Source organism: Rhinolophus sinicus, linkage group LG06, assembly GCF_036562045.2.
Source record: "Rhinolophus sinicus isolate RSC01 linkage group LG06, ASM3656204v1, whole genome shotgun sequence".
Classification (NCBI taxonomy): Eukaryota; Metazoa; Chordata; class Mammalia; order Chiroptera; family Rhinolophidae; genus Rhinolophus; species Rhinolophus sinicus.
In genome coordinates this window covers 13984566-14005257 of record NC_133756.1, presented here as the reverse complement: position 1 = coordinate 14005257, position 20692 = coordinate 13984566, and the positions used below count along the sequence as shown (strand labels likewise).

At 48.2% G+C, this 20692-nt stretch overlaps 1 protein-coding gene across 6 annotated transcripts in view; it reads left to right on the top strand.

The window, feature by feature from the left end:
• Positions 1-20692, top strand: part of HIVEP3 (HIVEP zinc finger 3) — a 437757-nt gene that overhangs the window by 272734 nt on the left and 144331 nt on the right. For 5 of the 6 annotated variants that reach the window (XM_019737161.2, XM_074334520.1, XM_019737160.2 and 2 more), the window contains exon 3: positions 4062-4142. The gene's annotated coding sequence lies outside the window, so the exon portion shown is untranslated. Of the gene's footprint in view, positions 1-4061; positions 4143-15531; positions 15670-20692 lie in introns of all 6 variants that reach the window. The other variant, XM_019737157.2, reaches the window with a different exon arrangement.

Here is a 20692-nt window from a genome sequence, read left to right as displayed (position 1 = left end):
AAGAATCCACTCTTTCCAGCTTCCTCTCTCTGCCAACCTAACCACCGAGTCAGCGTTATCTCACCCAAGGTCATAAGATGGTCCCAAGGGCCATTTGTAGACATGATGGTGGGTGGTACACAAGAGGAACATTGTCTCTCAATTTTTTTTATTAGCAAAGAAGTTCTTTCCCAGAAACTCCAAGACTTCCCTTAGATGTAAAATGAGAGTAATAGGTCCCATTAGCCAGAATTGAGTCACGTACCCAACACCCAAAGGAGTCACTGGAAAGTAGAATGAAACCACTAGTGCTGAATTGGACTAATAATGGTTGGCTCCCTGGGTCTGCAGAAGGTCTGTCCCCCAAAAAAGCAGGCCTCTACCAGCAGGGAAGAAACAGCAGGAAAACCTTTACTGAGTAGCTCCTAATATTTAACTTGAACTTTTCCTGTTTGTATTTGGTGCCAGAGCACCTGGTCACAGACCTTTGTACCAAAGGAAGCCATTTTGACTTTTCCCTCTGTGCACCCATCTGGGCTTTTTCATGTAAGCAACGGGAGCTGACTTTAGACAACTTAAGCAAAAGCGGATTAGGCTGAAAGGATAATAAAATCTCACGGAATTGACTGGAAGGCTGGAAAACAGGCTCAGAAAAGGATCCAGCCCCTCACCCAGTGCCTCTGCTACCCCAGGGGAGCAGAAAGCAGGAACTAATCAGGGACAGTCCTGTCATGGCCACATATATGGAAGATTCAGGACCTGGAAGACAGCATTTAATATGCCCAGCTCAGCATCCTCTTGGCTGCAGGAAAGCAGGGAGCCTTGATTTACTGTCCACCAAGCCCAGGAGAGCTAATTCCCCAAAATGAAATCAGGGTGCTGTTGCAGAAGTAGGGAGAAGTGTTGCCAAGTGGCCCCAAACCAGCAAATGCACACTGCGCATGGTAGCCCATGCCTGATCCAAAGACACAGCAGAGACGGTGTGATACACGTCCCTCACAGGGAGGTAAGAAAAGCACAACCGTAACCGTGGGAATGGCTGCTTGGTGCCGGAGACGCATCAGCATTCCCCATCAGCTCTCCACAAAGTGACCCCCTGCTGATGTCACTGTGACAGGTGGAGGATTCTGTCAAGTCCTTCTAACGCCTCCCTGAGCCACTCATTTGGCAGGCTGTCCCACCTGGCTTCTCCCAGTTGCTCTAGAAATTCCATCAGTACATCTTCTGTTCACCAATCACAGGAAACTGGTGAGAGCCCCAGAACAATCCTGAGTTTTTCTTTAAGACGAAAGTGAAGATGAAGACAAAACCTTCGAGATGAAAGCTTACCATACCCCTGGGTCGGTTTCAGGCGGGGCTAGGTCTGCAAATAAGAAACTATGATTGAACACCTGCTTTGGGGGCAGGTAAGGTACCGTGCACTTGGCCTACGGCATGTCATTTAATCCTCCCACCACCCTGTCGTAAGCCTATCGTTTTCCTTTTCTACAGATGAGGAAACTGAGGCTTGGAAAGAGTCAATGACTTTCCCATGGTCACAGCTAATAAGTAGCTGGTCGGGATTCAAATGTGATCCAGAGCCCCTTCCCCATCGGCTCTCTCTACGGTCCTGCGCCCCACTGCTAACGGGCATCTTGTTTTTACTTGGAACAGGAATGAGACGTGGCCTTAGTTCATGTATTTGCCCTCTAGGCTTTCCACCCACCAGAAACTCTCCTCACTTTGGGCTTCAGCCTACCACCTGTGAGAGCCTTCAGACTACTCCAGAACTGCCATCCCAGAGATGTCAAGCCCTTCCTTACCCCCCCAAGGCTCCCCATGAAAGCACAATCATGAGTTGTATTTTTTCATTTACACAATGAAACCTTCTCTTTTCCCTTATAGTTGTGGCTTGTAAGGGACATGTCTCTGCCTTATGTGGGCACAGGCATCCTTCCTGTGGCTCTCACCAATGCCCTCATCCTGGCAATGGACCAGAGGCCAGATGTTGTGTTGAGTTCTTATATACATACTTTGTTTAATCACTACAACAATTTCATGAATTATTAAAACTACTGTCCAATTTTACATATGAGGAAACAGATTCAGGTGGGTTAAGTAACTTACCCAAGTTCAGACAACTCTGAAGTGATAGAGGTGAGCATGAACCTGAGAAACAAGATATGAATACAAATATTAGGTTGGTGCAAAAGTAATTGCGGTTTTTGCAATTTTTAACGTTTTAAACCGCAATTACTTTTGCACCAACCTAATAACTCTATTATAAGGTAGAGTTGTTCTGCTAGAGGGGCAAAGACAATCTTCTTGAGGTTCAGGAAGAGAAGGAAGCAGGATGATGGTGGTGGTAGTGGTAGTGGTGACGGTGATGGTGATGGTGCTACTGTTGATGGTAACGATGATATTTATGATGACGGTGGTAGTGGTTATGGTGGTGATAACGCTGATGATGGTGATGATAATGTTGATAATAATGATGATGTTGATGGTAACAATGATGATACTTATGAAGACATCAGTGGTAGTGGTCATGGTGATGGTAATGCTGCTGAGGATGACAGTGATGATACTGATGGTAGCAATAACGGAATTCCTGATGATGGTGGTGGTGGTGGTATTGTGGTCATGATAATGCTGATGATGCTGATGATGATGTTGATGGTAACAATGATGGTATTTATGATGATGGGGGTGGAGGTGGCCATGGTGTTGTTAGTGTTGATGATGGTGATGGTGCTGCTGCTATTGTTGGTAGTGACAATAATATTATGATGAGGACGGTAGACGTAGTGATGATGATGGTGTTGGTGACAGTGCTGTTGCTGCTGTTGGTAGCCACAATGACAATATTCATGATGTTAATGGTGGTGGTTGTGATAATGGCAGAGATGCTGAAGAGAATGATGGTGACGATGATGATAATCCTCTGGTGTCCATTTGTTGAGCTTCTGCTTTATGCCAGACCCTGACCTGGGTGCTTTCTACTATCTTGTTTTATCCTCTTAACTTTCCAATGTCAGGAGTCAGGATAATCATCTCCACTTTACTCATGAGGACACTGAGCTGGAGAAGGGCAAGTGGCCTGCCCAAGGGCACACAGCCAGCCTGAGCTGAGCGTGAGCTTAAGCGTGCCTCACTGTAGAGCCACCACTCCTTCTTGTATCAGGGTCCCTAACCTGTGGGTCATGGGGCTGGGCATCTCAGAGGGAGGTGCTCCATAAATACATACTGAATGAATAGTGAATGAATGAATCCCAGGGGGTCAAAGCCTTAAGCCCAGAAGACATAAATAACATGTCTCAAATGAGTATGTGTAACCATTACTTAAATATATGTGGTGGTACTGTGATTACTAAAATACAAGTTAATTGTAAAGCATTATGTTCATTGGCTCTTGTATTGTTGCTTATTTTCCTAATGAAAAGATACTAAGTGTACAGTTACCATCAGGAGGAGTTTTGAGAAATATTTTCATACAAAAAGGAGTCCTTGTGCTGAAAGTGGTGGGAAGCATCCTGCACGGTGTATACACAAAACACTGCCCAGTGTCTGGCACAGAGATCACTCAGAGGAGAGAGGACACGCACCAGGCTGGGTGTTGGGAGCCTGTGGCATTTGTCCTGGCTCTACAAGTGACTTTCTTCCTAGAGCTGAACTGTCACTCTCAGTGACTTTATCTCCATAAGACCTGACACTAACATCTAATAGCTTTCCCAAATGGCTATTGAATGCTTGCATGAATGAATGGATAATGAAAGAAAGAGTGAGTGAATTATGACGAATGGTGCTCAGGGAGCATCCACGAGTGCTTGAAAGTGAGTTTCTCACCCTGAGAGCAGAAATAGAATGGCGGGGGTTCAGGACTTTCAGCTCTGAGGGGCGTGATGAGGCAATGGCTGCATCTCGGGGGGCGGGGGGCAGACCTTGACCCTGAGATGACCGTGTTGTAGAAGAGGTGGTAGTGGGGCTTGGCTATGAGGCCGTTCTCACCAAGGCTGTGGCCATCACTTTTGGATGCATTTTTCAAACTCAAGTGAAAGTTGACAGATGGTGGATAATATTCTCACTTTCTCTACTTCCCACAGGTCTCCCTCCAATACAGTCCTCCAAGCTCTTAGAAATCTCTGACACATCTTGACCATGAGACCACAGCTAGCTTTTGGCAGGTAAGCTCCCCCATTCTGTCCCTCACACCACAGGACATAGAGTAATGTCAGCACAGCCCAAAGGCCAGTGGGCCATGTTTGTGGCCAGTAGGCAGGTGGGGGTGACTTCGGCCTTGGGAGAAGAATGGAGCCCCATACTCTACTGAGACTTCAGGAAAATCCTGCCAAATGTCCCGAGTCCTTCAGCTGGCATTTCTGCAAAAGCAGCATATGGTGATAGGCATGCGCCCTGGGATAGAAGCCAGGGATCTGGGTCTGACCCTACTCTGCCTTTACTGCTCAGAAAAATGTCAAGCAAGTCCCTCCCTTTCTGTGTCTCTGTTTCCCTGTTTGAAAAGTGAGGGGGTGGAACTCTGTGAACTGGGCAGGCCTCAAGCCAGCTGTTCCTGCCAAGGCCATGGGGTAGGGAAGGGTTGGTGGGCGCACCAGCTGTCTGCCACTTTCCTAGGACTCATCTTCTGTTTGATTGCTCATGGAGCTCACGTCCACAGGGAGTTGGGGATGGGCTTTGTGTGTGCCCAGTGTGTGTGCACGTGTACATTCAGGGGCTTGTCACCAGCCCCACACCTGCCCTCTCATGGCTGGGCAGCACGTCACGGACACTGTAGGCTGCCAGTACCCAGTTGCAAAGGCTGCTCATGCACTGACAGCTGGGCAGGCCCTCAGCAGCATGTGGGTATGAAGCTCAAACTGAGTGAGGGGCAATGCAGGGCAGGAGACCAGGTGAAACTAACCGTGAGGCCCCCATTAAAGCAGGCGTGAGTGCAGAGCCAAAGCTCATGGGCAGGTCTTCAGGTCAGGCTGGGAGAACTGTCTAGGAGACGAGGACCAGAGGGCAGGCAGAGGCCCTTTTGCTGTCTGACAGACTGGAGGCTGCCCCACCGCTGTGCCACCCCGTCTTGAAGAAGGCTTAGGTGACACATGCCAGGATTTATGGCAGCAGGAAGTCAACACCCTGCTTCCAGGCCCCTGCCTGAGTCTAGCCAGGCCTGGTGGCTGCCTCAAGGTGGTTTGAGGATGGGCAGGTGAGTGTCAGCCTGTACCTGCTTCCTCAGGCAGGAGAACTGGTTGGCTCAGCTGCAAAACATACTGGGAACTTGAGGGGCTGGGGACTAGGAAGGAGCTAAAAGCAGCTGAGATGACCTGGAGGGGTCCTCTATGGCCTGGCCCAGGCCCTCACCAGCCCCATGTCCCTCACCTCCAGCTCCCCACTACACAACCCTGACCCCCAGCCCTATGAAGGTCCCTGAATGGAGCAGCACCTCTCCTTGCTTTTGCCCATGGCCCCTCCACTGTCCTCCTATCCAAACCAGTGGGATCCTCTGCTGACCACCCAGCTGGCCTTGTTCATAGTACCTGCCACATAGTTTATCCCTCTGTCATCACTCACACCTCCCTGGGTTTACTCATTCACTTCCACGTTGTCTCCCCAACACACCGAATTCCTTGGAGGCAGGGGCATTTGGCCATTTACAGAGTGAGCTGTGGGAGTACCTGGGAGTGAGATGCGAGGTAGGGAAACTGAGGTAGGGCCTGGTCATCTGGACGTGTTTGTTGCCTGCTGTGCTGTATCCTCTGTGCTGGGCACTGAGGCAGAGACGAATGAAGTATGTCATTGCCCTCGAGAAGCGTCCCATTCAGTGGAGGAGATGACATGCAAATAGGCCACAATGCAGGAAACACGGGAAGGCAGGGGAACTCTGTTCTGTTTGGGTTTGGTTGTGGTGGTGGTTTCAGGGAAGACCGTTTTAAGATGATACTTAAACTGGGCTTTGAAGGATGAGTAGTTCACCAGGTTAAAAACAAAGGAAGAAAGTCATTCTAGGATGAGAAGGAAGCAGGTGCAAAAGTGGAGTGGCTGGGACATAGGCACAGAGGAGTGTGCGGAGGCGAGGCTGGGAGAAGTGGGCAGGCCTTTGACTGTCATGCCCAGGAGCTCAGATTGGGCTCTATGTGCTCAAGGAAGGGAGATAGTCAGCTCTGTGGTACGCAGGCTAGAGGCCGAGGACTAAGAAGAGGCGCTCATGTTAGAAGCTACTAAACCAGGATATCTGGAGGTCCAGGGCAGGACGCCCCTTGCTGGGGTGTCTGTGGCCCAGAGTCTCCGGACGCAGAGAATCACAGGCGCTCCTGTCCTAAGCTGTGGCCCCTTCAGTAGCAGCCTGCTCGGCTCGCCATCAGAGCCCCTCTGCCCACCTCACCCAGCTCTCCTCCATGTCCATGAAGGACCGCATGCTGTCTCCCCCAGGGCAGCAACCTTTAAGGAGTCTATTCTGTTATTAGGTGCTCTTCTCTCTCCTAGATAATAACAAGGTGCCTCCTGCTCTGGGGTTTTTCTGTGTGGTGGGTAATACTTCGCAATTTTATAGTTTTGCAGTCTCTCCGCTTGGCAGAACTCAAAATACTTTCACATCTGTCATCCCGGTAGAAAAAGTAGGTTCTGAGGCCCAAGAGAGCTGGACTCCAGTGCTGCCCTGTCATCCCTTGGGGACCAGTGTAACTGGTCTGAGCCTCCGGGTCTTCACCTCTAAACTACCTACTTCTTCAGGTGGTTCCAGAATCAAATGCCAGAGCTCATGTGAAAAGCCGGCTCAGTGCCCACCAGGCGGTCAGCACTTACATTCCACGCTCCTCCATCAACTCCCATCCCTGTGTTGGAGCAGGTGGCCAGTGAGGGCAGTGGTGGCCGAGAAAGGCCTGTGAGTGTTTTGGTTCAAAAGGTGGCATGAACAGTCAGCACGTGTGCCTTAGCAGGAAGGCAGCCCTGTTGACTTTCCTTTAAAAAGTTCATTCAGCAGAACTTCCTTGAAACCCCTCTGTTCCAGGCACTAGTGTACACTGGGGGCCCAGATAGGAATGAGATGGTCCCTTCTAGAGAAGGGACATGTAAACAAATAAATAGCAATGTACTGTGAGAACGAGTAGCAGCAGAAGCACATACAAGAGAAGCAGAGAAGAGAGGGAGCCATACATTCTGTAGGGGACTGTAATACAAAAGAGTGTTGGCGGGGTGGGTGAGTTGGCACTGGAAGGATCTATGGGGTTTTGTCAGCACAGGAGGACGGCAGGAAGGGAGTGGGGGTATTCTAGGCAGAGGGACTAACACGTGCGGAGGCGTGAGCATGGGAAACATCCTGGTGTGGTGGGGCATCGGTGTTGGTGTTTATAATGGCCTGCCTGGCAGAGCTTCCGTCACAGAGAAGTATTCAAGGGAGCCTAGTGCCCAGTCCCTTTGCCAGCTTGGGGCAGGCTTCAAAGGAACATCAGCGAGCTCTGTGATAAGGCCAGATGTGCAGTGAGGAGCTTCTGAGGCTTTCCTTGGTTGGAATCGAGGGCATGGGTTACCTGCAAACTCTGAATTCATCCTGGTGACATCATTGCTGTGTTTGTGCTGGGGCAGAGAGAGAGATGACTAAAAATTGGTCCCTGCCTCAGGTACACAGAGGGAGGGGGACGGCCCCTTACATGCCCAGACTGTATAACTATTGATTCTCTAATGGGAGGGGCATTCAAAGTGCTACAGAACCATAAAGGAGGGGGCGGCCAGAGGTTAGGAGCGGGGGTATCATGAGGAGGGAATCTCAGCCACACAGTAATAATAAGGATTATAATAAGTCGTGGTTATCAAGGACTTAGACATGCCAGGCATTGTTCTAAGAGCTTTATATGCATTTTCACTCCACCTGCACAACAACTCTGTGAAGCAGGTGCTATTATCACCCTCTTTTAAAGATGAGGAGGACTGATGCACCGAGAGGCTGAGTAATTGTCCTGAGCATACACCGCTTAGCCAGGTTGAACCCAGGCAATCTGGACTCAGAGTCCACGTTTGAATGACCCATGTAGCCTAAGCACTAAGCCCTTTCTAAGAACTAGAGGCACAGACAGGGTTGGGACTAGGTCAGTCTTGCTCTAGCACATAGTAGGCACTCAATAAAAATGTGTTCACTAACAAGAATGCATGGATGAATTGGACCTTGAAAGAGTTGGGGCGGAACATGGGGGTAGGGACAGGTACTGCAGACAGAGGTTGCAGCTGCATCAAAGGCCTCAGGTCCGAGCACCTGGGGTGGCCTTGAGGCACTGCAGGTCTGGGGCACTGGAAGGCTGGAGGGGACCAGATAAGGGAGACTTTGAATGGCAGCCTCTCTGGCCAACCCTCCTTATCCTGAAGGCTGACACCTGCCTGCCTTCCCTAGCAAGCTTTTCCCACCTGTCCTGTCCCACATCGGGAAAAGGAAGGTGCTGTGCCCTTTTTGTCCCCATATCACTGTTTGTCACCCTCAGAGGCTCCCGGGGAGCTGATCTGGCAGCAAGACCACAAGCCCTCCAGAGACAGGGAAGGCATGCACCGCCCACAAGGGGCTCAGGAAAGACCATTCAAAAGTTGCTTGTGAGGAATGACTTTCTGAGTGTTTGAGACTTCAGGGAGCAGGTGTTTTTCAAAGACACTTCCTTCCTTCATGCTCAGTGGGCTGGGGATGGAAAACTGAGGCTGGGAGTTAGCTCTGTGGCTTCCTAGCGGGTGCCCTTGGGTGAATCAGTTCGTTTCTCGGTACCTCAGTTTCCATCTCCATAAAGTGGATACATACAACAACGACATACAAACAACATACAAACAACTACAGAATTAAGCGGCTAAGATTTGGAGAAGCTCCAGCATAGGACTAGGCTCAGTGAAAAGTTGTTTCTCAGCTTCCTGCTTTGCTTCTGGGGCCTCAGTTTTCTCCACCAAATGAAGAGTTGGAGAATGTCGATCTTTAATGCCAGCCGGTCACGACACTTTAGGATTCAAAGCTGCCAACACCAGTGGACTAGATATATAAATATATTTACACACACGTATATACCATATGCCTGTGAGCATTTACAATTTAATAATTTTTATATGTTTAAAATGTGTATTAAATTATATTCAATAGAAACATACAATTGACAGCATCTTTTATTGTGTTTCCTTCTGATTACAAAAGTAATACATATTTATTGAGAAAATTTTGGAAAGTACAGGAAAAGAAAAAAATTCACCCACAATTCCACATTTGAGACTGCGATCGCCTCTCAGATATTCAGTGAAATTCTCTCCCACCTTTTTTCTATGCACATACACAGATTTTTTAAAAACTGTAGCTGGGATTCTACTCTGCCTTCTATTTTTTTAACTCAAGTTGAGCTGTTGAACCAGGTCTCTGGGCAGGGCCGTCGTCCCTGAGCCGAGAGAATCAGGAGGCAGCTGCTGCCACAGCTGTTCTGTACCCACCCCCACCCCCACCCCCACCCCCGACTCCCGCCCGCCTGGACGGCTGGCTGGAGGCATCTGACCTTCGGATGTTCCGTGTCTCTGGCGGGTGCACATTTTACACTAATTTTAGTTTAGCCCTCGGGCCTGCTGGCCTTGGGGCCCGCATATAATGGACGCCTTATGTAGACAGCTGCCAAAGGTGCAGGAAGAAGCGTCCCACCTTAAAATGTTCCTCGTCGCCGGCCAGTCCTCTGCTCTCGGAGAACAAGCCGGCTCCCTGTTCCTTCTCCCACCAGGAAGGGGCCGTTGTTGATGTTCATGGCCCAGCAGGCTGGACGTGGCGGGCAGGTGGCCCACCAAACACATGGGCAATTGCTTCTCCGGACGGGGCCATGTTTTTACAGGACAGGCTTTGATTTGAGCTGGAACAGCTGAGAGAGACTTCCCGAGAAATTGCTGGGTGGTACGTTTACAACAGGGCAGCTAGGTGTCTGAAATATGCCCAGCTGTGTACATGGAGCCTTCTGGAGCCTCACCTTAGCATTTTACCTTTGTCCAGTGTGTACAGTTTCCTCTGACATGCCTTCTTGTCCTAATGACAACCCTGTGTATTGGGTGACAGTATTCCCATCTTACAGGCAAGGGAACTGAGGTTGAAATGGGGACGCAATTTGCTAACGTCGTCCAGCAAGTCAGTGGCAGGGTCTTGAACGTGGGCAAGGGTCTCTCTCACTCCAGGGCCAGGGCTCTTTCTATTCATCAGCACCATATAGGTAAGCAGGTCAGCCAGGCTCATAGTCATCTGTTCTGTGTTTCCTTATGTTTGCTATTGTTTTAACAAAATGGAGATACTTTCATTTTCACTTTAAAAATCATACCTATTTATTGAAAATAAATACACCTGGTCATTCTGTTTCTAAAGCACAAATCTGTTGATAGGCGACTCTTGCTTCAAATGCAGGAAGTCTCTCTTTGCCCACAGGATGAGCCCCCATGCCTTAGCCTGACATCCAACTTCCACAGCTTGCCACCTGCTGGACCACACCCACACCACCTGCCCCAGCCTGGGCTTCCCCAGCCCTTAGGTAGGGTGGACAGTGTTTCCTTAAGATCTGCTTCTTGACCAGAACGGAGCTCCACAAGGCAGGAGACGCGTAGGCTGCTCATCTCCAGGTCTCTGGGGACTACGCTGGGCCAGACACAGTATCAAGACTAATAAACGTATTGGCGCCCAACCTACGGCTCTTCATAAGAACCTGGAGCATTAATCCAGGCTTAGAAATAAGCCCAGGCCTACCCAGCAGCTGCCAGCCCACTAAGGAAGTGGCTTCTTGACTGGAGTGTCAGGAGGGGCCTGCAAGGCCATGTCAAGAAACACTGACCCTGGACAGGCTGGGAGGAGGAAAACGGAAGAGCGTCCCCAGATGTGTGCTGGAGACCAACCCTCTCCCCACATGTCACATCTTCCACGTCTCCCATCCCTCCCCTCTCCAGTCCCATGGTGACAATACTGCCTGTGTAACACGTCCCCACCCCGGACAGTAGCTCTTTGACCCAAGTCCAGTGTGCTTCTGGAACAAACTACAGGCATCACATGCTGCTCTGGGGGAAAGAAAGTTCTCTAGGGACCATCGGGGCTTAGTGACGGCAGGACCTAGTCTCTCCGATTCTGCACAGGACTCCTCTCTGAGCCACGGCCTCTCAGCCTCCCAGACTCTGGTGCTCTGAGCATTATTATGGGAGAGGCAAGGCCTTTCGAGTCCCACAGCCTCAGCTCCCCCCAGTCCTGCGACTTACTAGCGAGGGGCTCATCTCTCTGAGCCGGTTTCCTCATCTGCAAAAGGGGACTCGTGATACCAACCTTTCAGCATTGTTGCATCTTAAGAGAAAGGGCTTTTCAAAAAGTCCAGCAGACACACCGTGACCAGCAGGTACGCAGTGAGTGCCTGCGTTTCTTCTTCTGGGGGGCTCACAAAGCCTCCAGAGCCTCCCTGAGAAGTGCCCAGCCGGCTCAGTGAGGTGGCGGTCTCTGGGGGGAGGTGCAGAGGCACATTGCACATGGTGCACTAGTCTAGCCATGACCACTTCTCTGATTCTGGCATGTGTTGGAGGTCTAGCCAAGGACCTAAAGGAGGAGGAATAAAACTCCTCTTGTTTTCTACTGAAAGCCTGTGGAAAAGTAAAGTTTTATATAGAGTCGTTTCACTTCACTTTCAGCTTTCTAAGAAAACAAAAATCTTTCATTCATTTGTTCATTCATTTGTTCATTCATCCGACAGAAATCTCCATGGCCTCGACCACCTACCAGATGTGGCACAAACAGGCCATGCAGGGACCTTGCCTTCAAAGAGCCCATCATCTAACCAATAATTGTAATTCAGGGTTAAAAAGTAAGAAGCGACATAAGGGGAAAGGCATGGAGTTAGGGGAGAGCGTGGTCGTTTCTTGCAGGGTTCATTGGAAAAGGTTCCACAAAGAAGGTAGCACCAAAATAAGCCAGTTAGAAAGCATAGAAGAAAAAGACCCTCCTCTCAAAAGAAATAGAAGCATAAATTATCCAAGAATAAACTTACAAAGGTATTGTGCATTAGTCTAGAAATTAAATGAAATCCCAAATAAAACCCCAACAAAATTTTTTCATAAAATGACTGTAAAGTACATCTGGAAGAATAAGCATGAGTGAATAGCATAGAAAAATGCAGTGTTGGTAAAGGCCTGTGGCTCAAAGGACTGGAACAGAGTGCCCAGAAGTAGAGATAAGTGAGTGTGAGAATTAGAGACAAAAAGGCAGGTGATGTTATAAAGACAGCCAGCTAGCTATTTGTAGAAGAAGAAAAAAAGAAAGAAAAAGAAAACTGGATCCATACCTCAGTCCTTGCAGTGAAATAAATTCCTAGGTAATGATAAAGCATGAAACTGTAAAGGTACTAGAAGAAAAACAGTGAGGGAATATTTATATCAAATTGGGTTGGAGAATGGCTCCTTAAGTATAAAACCAAATCCAGAAATCATGGAAGAAAATTTAAAAGCCCATGGCAAAAAACACAATAATTAAGGTTAAAGGATGATACACTAAGAAAAGTATTTCAACATATGTATGATGGGTAAAGGGTTAATAGCACTAACAAAAATAGCTCATAAATGAACTAAAGAAATCACCAGTAGAAAAATGGTCAGAGGATGTGAACGAACAATTTGCAAAAGATGAAATACAGGGCATAGTAAGCATATGAAAAGGGTAGTCACCAGTAGTCAAAGGATGCACGTTAAAGAATCAAGATGTACTTTGGGGGCCTATTTCAAAGAATGAGAATAGTTGGGAGATGAGGAATGGGACAAGGGACACTAGAGCACTGTTAGTGGGTTGTGACTTGATACACATGTTCTGGAAGGGAGATTTAACAATATGCACCAACATTTTTAAATATGCATACTCTTAACTCAGCAGTCTACCTCTAAACAGGTACTCTAAGGAAATAATCAAAAGTGCCGGAATTATATGTGTAAGAAGGCAACTGTGCTCACTGGTTATGAGTGACAGATCAGAGGTCAAAGGGTTGTTTTTAAGCTGTGTGACCCTGGAAAAGTTACTTAACATCTCTAAGCATCAGAGTCCTCATCTGTAAAGTGGGCATAATAATATCAACTTCATAGGCTTGTGAGGTCAAACGAGAAAATATTTAGAAAACTCAGAGCAAAGGGCTGGTCCCATAGTAAGTACTGAATAAATATTAGCTATTTGATTATTACCAATAAGGATGTTCATTATAGTATTGTTTATAATAGCAAATAATAGGAAACAATCAAATCGTCCATCAGTAGGGAACTACTGGTTAATGATGGAAGAAATGGTCACGAGATACCGTCATCTGGAGACCTGTATTTATGGGCATGGAAAGATACCTTTGACGTATTGTGTAATTTTTTTAAAGGTGTCAGAAAAGTGTGGAAGGTGTGTTCCAATTGCATAAAAGTATACAGCTCTGTATCTAGAAAAGTATAGTTGATCCTTGTTATTCACTGTAGTTATGCTCTATAAAATCCCACAGACACTGGATGGATCAGTGAACACCGAACCATTGCTCCTACAGGAAAATACAGCATTAGGTTCCTGCCAGTCTCTGGGCACAACATTCTTGTCAACCAATCAGTACATAACCATGTTTCACGTGTGTTTCTGTCAAAAATAACTTATTTCACATGTATTGTTGTTGATTCATTAACGTGGAACTCATGACCAACAACAACTCTGTAACTCATGCCTGAAGGTAGCTTATCGCACACACAAATTTGTCTGTAAGGCACATCACAGTGAAATCACCAACAAAAAGCACAAAAAATGCAAAGACGTGGCACTAACTGGACTACGAAAAGGACCCTTGTTTGCATAAGACGGCTGAAACAAGAAGGCAGCAGCCCCTTGTTTGACCTCAGCTGGGAGGATACCCATTGGGCCGCTCAAATTTTTCAGGCCGCTCTGCTCACGTCTGCAAACGAGCACAGAAGCACCATGAACATTGATTTGGGGCTTACAAATAAATTTTAGCGAGTGAGTTTGCAAATACAGAATCCGTGAATAATGAGAACTGACTGTACGTAAAAGATGGCCGCATTAAGGATGGTGATCTGAGGGTCAGCATTTAAGGTGATTCTCCCCCTGTTCTTCCTTGTACTTACCATACCTGAGCTTTGTAGAGTAGACACATATGAGTAGAATCAGTCAAAGCCATAAAGCTCTTTTTGTTTTGGAAAGAAAAACTTGTCACCAAGGGCATTCCGTTGTCAAGATAAAGCCAGACTCATTATAATTAAAAAAAAAAAAAAAACCCAGCTAATACTTTATTGTCTATTATGTGCCACACTGACTTCTAAGCCATTATATATATTAGTTCATGTACTTCTCACTCAAAGAGATAAATGCTATGAATGTCCTCATTACAGGTGAGAAAACTGAGGCAGAGAGAGGTCAAAAACCTTGCCCAAGTTCACAGCTAGTAAGAGGCAGAGGCTGGATTTGAACCCAGGCTGTCTGGCTCCAGAATCCATGTTTTCAACCAAAATTCTGTGTGTGTCTGCTCAGTGCCTAGTCTGGCACTGGGTTGCAGAGATGCCCAGGAGAACCTGACGAGACCCTTGCCCCAAGGTACTTCCATCTAGATTGAGGACAGGGCTGGGGTGCAACAGGCCTTGTGGGCTCATGGAAGGGGAGGCCTTCCCAGCCCAGCCTGAGGACTCAGGGAAGGTGGAAACACCAGGCCCCCACAGTCTGGCTCCCCCTCCGTTCTCACCTGCTCACAGGCACACCCTCCCTCCCACCAGGGCATCCGTCCCCCTCTCCTTGAGCCTGCCATGCCTCCTCAGGCTTACTTGCCTTCTGCTCATTGCCCAAGGCTTGGCTAAAAAGTCATCTTCTTTCTCAAGCCATCAGGAAGAAGCAAGGGCTCCTTCTCTGAATGCCCTCACTATTTTTGAACCATATGGCTATTATCTCTACCCACCTGTCCATCTACCCTCTGTAATGAACTTGTCTCAAAAACCTTTGAATCCCCAGCACTCAACACATTCCTCGCACATTTTATCTATCAATAAAAGTGTGTTGGATGAATAAATGAAAAAAAACACACAATGGAAATACCTAAGATTCTGAGCCCCGCCAAAGATCTAGGCCAATTGAATTGTAGCTTGGCTGTTGTTGAAGGCTGCCAAGGCTCTGGAAGGCTCTGGAGGGCTGAGCTGTCTGGCCAGGGGCCTCTGTGACCACAGGATCGGGAGGGAGAGCTGACAAGGCTGCAAGACCAACATGAACTGGGTGTTGTTTCTGTGGCTTCTGAAAACCTCCACCCCAGTGGGAAAGGCTAAGAAAGGTCCCATTCAGCTTCTCTTGGCATTTCCAAGGGAAAGGATGGGGTTTGGATTGGCGGGGCCAGGGATATCTCTTCTAAAATAGCTTCATGCATATTCAATTCCTCCCTGAAATAGTCAGGTGGCTATTTTAAGCAGCTTCTACTCAGATGCCCACACATAATGGCATCTACCTTGAGTGTGTAAACCAGCAAGAAGCGAAGACAAGGGGACGGGAGGACAATGCTAGGAAGCTTTTGATGAATTCCTGCTCCTCCGCCACTCCTTGGTGTGCTTTCTTCTCAGGGACTCTCTTGCATGACATTGAAAGTCCTGGTTACCATGACAACTCACTGGAGGAGTTTTCCCATCCAGTGACCTCACCCACCTGGATCTCAGAAAGCACAACTACGCCAGGGCGGCCAGAACTTGAGGCACAATAACGTAAGTCCATAACATAAGTCCATTAGTTTATTTCTGAGAGTTGCTCAGTGCCCATTTCCTCATGGTTTACACACAGTTCTAACAGGTTCCCATCAGAGTAGAAGTGGAGGCTGTGGAAGGGCAGTGAGAGGTGCGGCCCTAACAGCCAGGAGGGTTGAGGTTACAACAGACAATCCAGCTGTAAGAGTCAAGACAACTTACATAGGAAACATGAACAACTAAGCACTGAAACCTCAGTATGCACCTATCCTGTGCTCTGTGCTGGGGAAATAAATAAGACACAGGTCAGGGAACGAACACGTAAACAAACAACCGCAAGTGTATTTATCTAAGCTCTAACTTTGTTCCCTCAAAAAAGATTCAAACAAGAAATTGGAGATACAATGTAAGAAGTGCTGAAGTTGGGAAGACGATGTAGTAAGTGCCACTGCTGAGGTGAGGATGCAGGATTCCCAAGGGGAGGAAACAGGTCTGTCTGAGGAGGTTGGGAAGGTGAGGCTTGGGCAGAGATAAGAGCGTTCTTGTCAGGCAAGCAGGTGGTGACCTCTGTTCCAGGTGGCACGCACAGCACACGCAAAGGAGCAGAGACAGGAAATAGCAGATCTGTCTGGGGAACGCCCAGTCAGGGTGGCTGGAACATGGTACCAAGGAGGTGGAATGCTGAGAAGAGTGGCTGGAGAGGCCACACAACCACTTCTCTGGGTCCTTGGAAGCTCTGCTCCAAGAAGTGTTCTCCTGACCATTGCACATTTGGGCCGAGATCCTTACCCACTCCAGTCATGTCTGAAGGTCTCTCTGTGTCATAATGTAGAACAGTGATTGGACGAAAACGAGATTAGGTTAAAAGCTTCACAGTGAGAGGCGTGACTAGAAGAATGAGTTAAAAGTTCCTTCCAGCTTCTTAGAAGATGTGTCAGAAAAATAAAATGAACAGAGGCTAGGAGCCTGGATCCCAGCAGGAGAGCTGTGATGGAGGGGGGTGGGGCGGGGAGACTGACACAGGAGCCCTGCGCCTTAGTGGCTCAGCTGTATCTCAAGAAGAGATTGTTTACTTTTATTTGTCTGAATTTATATTCACACTGTTGCCCTGTAGCCACCAAACAAAAGTTCTGTTTTGTCTTGTTCGAAGCACCCTAAGAAAGGCAGGGAAGTGCGTGATACCTTTTAGAAAGATGGTCACTCACAGGGGTTGGGCGACAGCAATAGGTGAAGCTTCAGGAGACGAGCTCCATCTCTCTGCAGGACACAGGTCACACAGGGCCTGACCACACGTTCCCTTCTCATCAACTTCTTTAAAGGCTTCAGAACCATCAGCAAGAATCCTGGTGCCCAGAAGTGCCTGCATCTCTGTGTCCTGTTCTTCCCCCATTGTTCTTGCATCTGCATGCAGCTTCTTCAGTCTTTGTTCATTTCTTCATCTGATCATTCAGTTGGAGCTACGGGTTGGAAAATCATTGGCATAGATAATGGTTTCTTCGCTGAATTTTCAGGGATCTATGAAACCCCTGAAATTATAACAGAATGAATGCATATCCTATGTTCATTTTTTGAAGAGATAGCACATAGCTTTCAGAAGATTCTCAAAGAGGCAGGTGACCCCCCAAAAAAAATAATTGGTTAAAAAGCACTGATAGAGATGGGAATTGTTTTATTTTAAAACAGATGATTTCACTTTATGTTAGACAAGCAGGGTGAGGGAATGCTGAATGAAATTCTCCGTTCTGCACAGAGCTATCCCAGATGACGAAGTGGCACCAGGGACCGTTAGTGTCCCCCATCCCTATGCACAGAGTGTGTGCATGACTGCCGCTGAGCCAGACCCAGAGGCTGGCTATCTAAGCATTCAGGGAGGACAAGGTCCCCAATCTAAGACTCCTTTCTGTTTCTCTCTTCCCAAAGACAGTCTGTCTGCAGTGCACCTTTGCAGCCTGCGCTTGGCAGAAAGTGAGGAGACCCTCCTGGTTTGGATGGATGTAGAAAGCTGGAAGAAATCTGAGAAAGGAGAAAGCCTGTGAGCTAGAGTTGCAGAGGTCTGGGCAGTGACTAGGCTTTGAAGTTTATTGATCAGTTATAAAAGTCAGGTTGTGTCAACCCTTGTCTGGAAAGCCTCCAGTGGCTTCCTGTCCCTGAGTAAAAAAACCAGAAGTCTTATAAATGCCTGCACAGCCCCAGTGACGTGGCCACCAATGACTTCTCACACCCCATGTCTTCTGACCTTCATGCAGTTCCTCAAACTCTGGCCTCAGGGCCTTTACACTTGCTGTTTCTTCTGCTGGGAAAAAAATGCATGCATGGTTCACTCCCTCACTTTCTTCAGGTCTTTAATTAAATGTCTCCATCTTGGTGGAGCCTTCTCTGGCTTGTATTTAAAATGGCAAAACATTTTACTGCTACCACCCCATTCTCTGCTTTGCTCTGTTGGTAGCACTCACCACCATATAACACGCTATTGTCTATATATTATTTCCAGTGCCTGGAGCACTGCCTGGCCCATAGCAGATGCTAAATTAATGTTTGTGGAATGAATGAATCAACTGTTACTGTGCTCTGAGCTAGTTGATTTAACATACTATGATCTCATACTGATCCTGTAGTAACTCTGTAGCGCAGATTATATTCTCCCTTTTCACAGATGAGAACCAGAGACTCATAGCAGCTGGAACCACTTCCTAGGTTCTGGGTGCTCAGAAACTCCCTGCTTTCTGTTTGTTCCCCACTCCCACTCCTGGAAGGCTTTGATCCTGCCTTCCCCAGGGCTCCTTGAGCCAGATGAGAGGCTGGGTTTGTGCATAGATTCGGTCAGTAGTTACAAGTCCACAGGTAACTCCCACAATCCAGCTGCATCCAGGTCAGACAGTGTTGGATATATCCTAGAAGTAATCAGTCACATACACTCATCAGAAGCCAAGTAAAGGAAAAAGGAAGGTAACTTTATAGGGCCTTTGATGCATTCCTCCTCCTCACTGCTACCCCACATTGTATCTCAAACATCAGCTCACTTTCCTGGAAGAGATGGTTACGTAAACAGGACTTTGCTCTTTGACAATATAGCCCAGAACCCCAAAATAAGCCTAGAATGCACCAAGATAGCCATGACTTGAGGCAACGTCCATGTACATAAGCCAGTTGGTTTGCTGCGAGTAGCATCCATTGGTGCCCATTTCCTTCACTGTTAACACACAGTTCCAGCACATGCCCAGCCTGAGGGATTGTGGGGATGACAGGACACAGGCAGAGAGACAGGACACATGCAGAGAGAACCGTATCACAAACCCCTTGCCATGCCCTGTGCTAGTTATTAAGAATTACAAAGATGAGTATGAACGTAGAAGGCGCCTTTAGGAAACTTACAATCCAGCAAGAGAAATAGATGGAAAACAATTAAGTTCAAGTGTATTTTTTTTTTTAAATTCAAACCTTCACCTTGTTCCGCCAAGGATTCAGGTTAGAGATTGGAAATATGATATAGTCCCATGCTATAGTTGCAGTGGGGAGGCAGGCTCACATAGAAGGGAATGGTCTCTTCTTCCTGGGGAGTCAGGGGGCCTCAGAGGTGGTGCTGCTGGATCTGGGCATGGGGCAAGCAACCTGGCCCATTTGGTGACCCAGGAGGAAACCCGTGTGCCTGAAGTGTGGGGTAGATGACCATCCATCCAAGGTGTATGCTGTGAGCTGGTCCTGCCCTTTGAGAAACTTCTAGTCCAGTGAAGCAAAAGCTTGTATGTGTCCACAACCCCTCCTTCCTCCCTCCAGAAGCCTGTTCTCAGCTTTTGGAAAGCCCCGGGCTAAAGGGGCCCATGGCATTTCCTGTGGCAGCTGAGACAAATGCTCCTGCAGGCTTGGTCCTCCTGGACCCTGAATCACAGGCTGCACTGAGCAGAGTCTCCGTGGTAGTTCCGGTCACAGGGTCACACCTGTCATTCAGACAGTACAGTACAGCTGCAGCGCTCCATCGCACCTGGCATCTCATTTGTTCCTCCGTGAAGAAGGCTGGGGAGGCCCGTTTTCCAGTGTGTGGATGGGATCACAGAGTCTCAGAGACCCCAAGTCTCAGGGCCAAGATGGGAATCCAGGGGGAGGGAGCAGAGGCCCTGCCACACAAGCGTGGAGCTGGTAGTGCAAACACTAGCACAGGATCACCAAACAGCAAACGAGGTGCTGTGACTGGTGAGAAAACACTCGGGTTGTGGAATCGGCTTGAACCAGGTTCAAATCCTGCCTCCACGAGCCATGAGCTGCCCTCCCCTGCCTGTGTGCCCTCCCTCACCTGTGTGTCCTTGCTCCCTTCGGGTATCTCACCAGTTAGATGAGAATAATCACATCAACTTTGCAGGCTTGTTGTGAGCGTTAAATGAGAGGACGCGTACACATCCACCCGGGAAAGTAAGTAATGACAAGATCCATTGTGCGTAGCTCAGTTTGTGGCTGACTTTACGTGTATTATCTCATCTAATCCTCCAAGTAGCCTAGAAAGTAGATACTATCACCTCGTTTTACAGATTTACAAAGAAACCGAGTTAACCAAAGCACCCATAGCCAGCAGATGATGAAAACTGAACACTGGCTGCAGAGCCCCAGTTACTAAACATGAGGTTATAATAATGCCTCGTCTCATTTCACTTACGAACCTTTGGCCCACACAGGCTCAGCCACTCGCCAAGTCTATGGAGGTGACCCCCTGACCCAGCAGGAGGGAAGCACCATGGGACTCTGCAGCAGGGTGTCCCTGGAGACCCCAGAGAAGCCGAGTGAGCTTGACCCTGGAGGAAACGGCCAGCAGCTGTGGCCTTGGGAAGGAAGGGCTGCAAGGTCACGGCACCAGGCAGAGCCACATGACCAAGGTGGTTGGTGGCTTTGGACTAACAAAGTGGTGACCTGGAATCCAGCGGGCTGGGTTTCCCTTTCCCACTTCCTTCCTGTGCCGACTGTCTCGCTGAGTCACCTCCAGGAAGTCGCGGCGGTGAGGTGGCGAGTGAGCAGCCCTGGGTCCTCCCTTGCCTTTGCCTCACTGTGTGACCCTCAG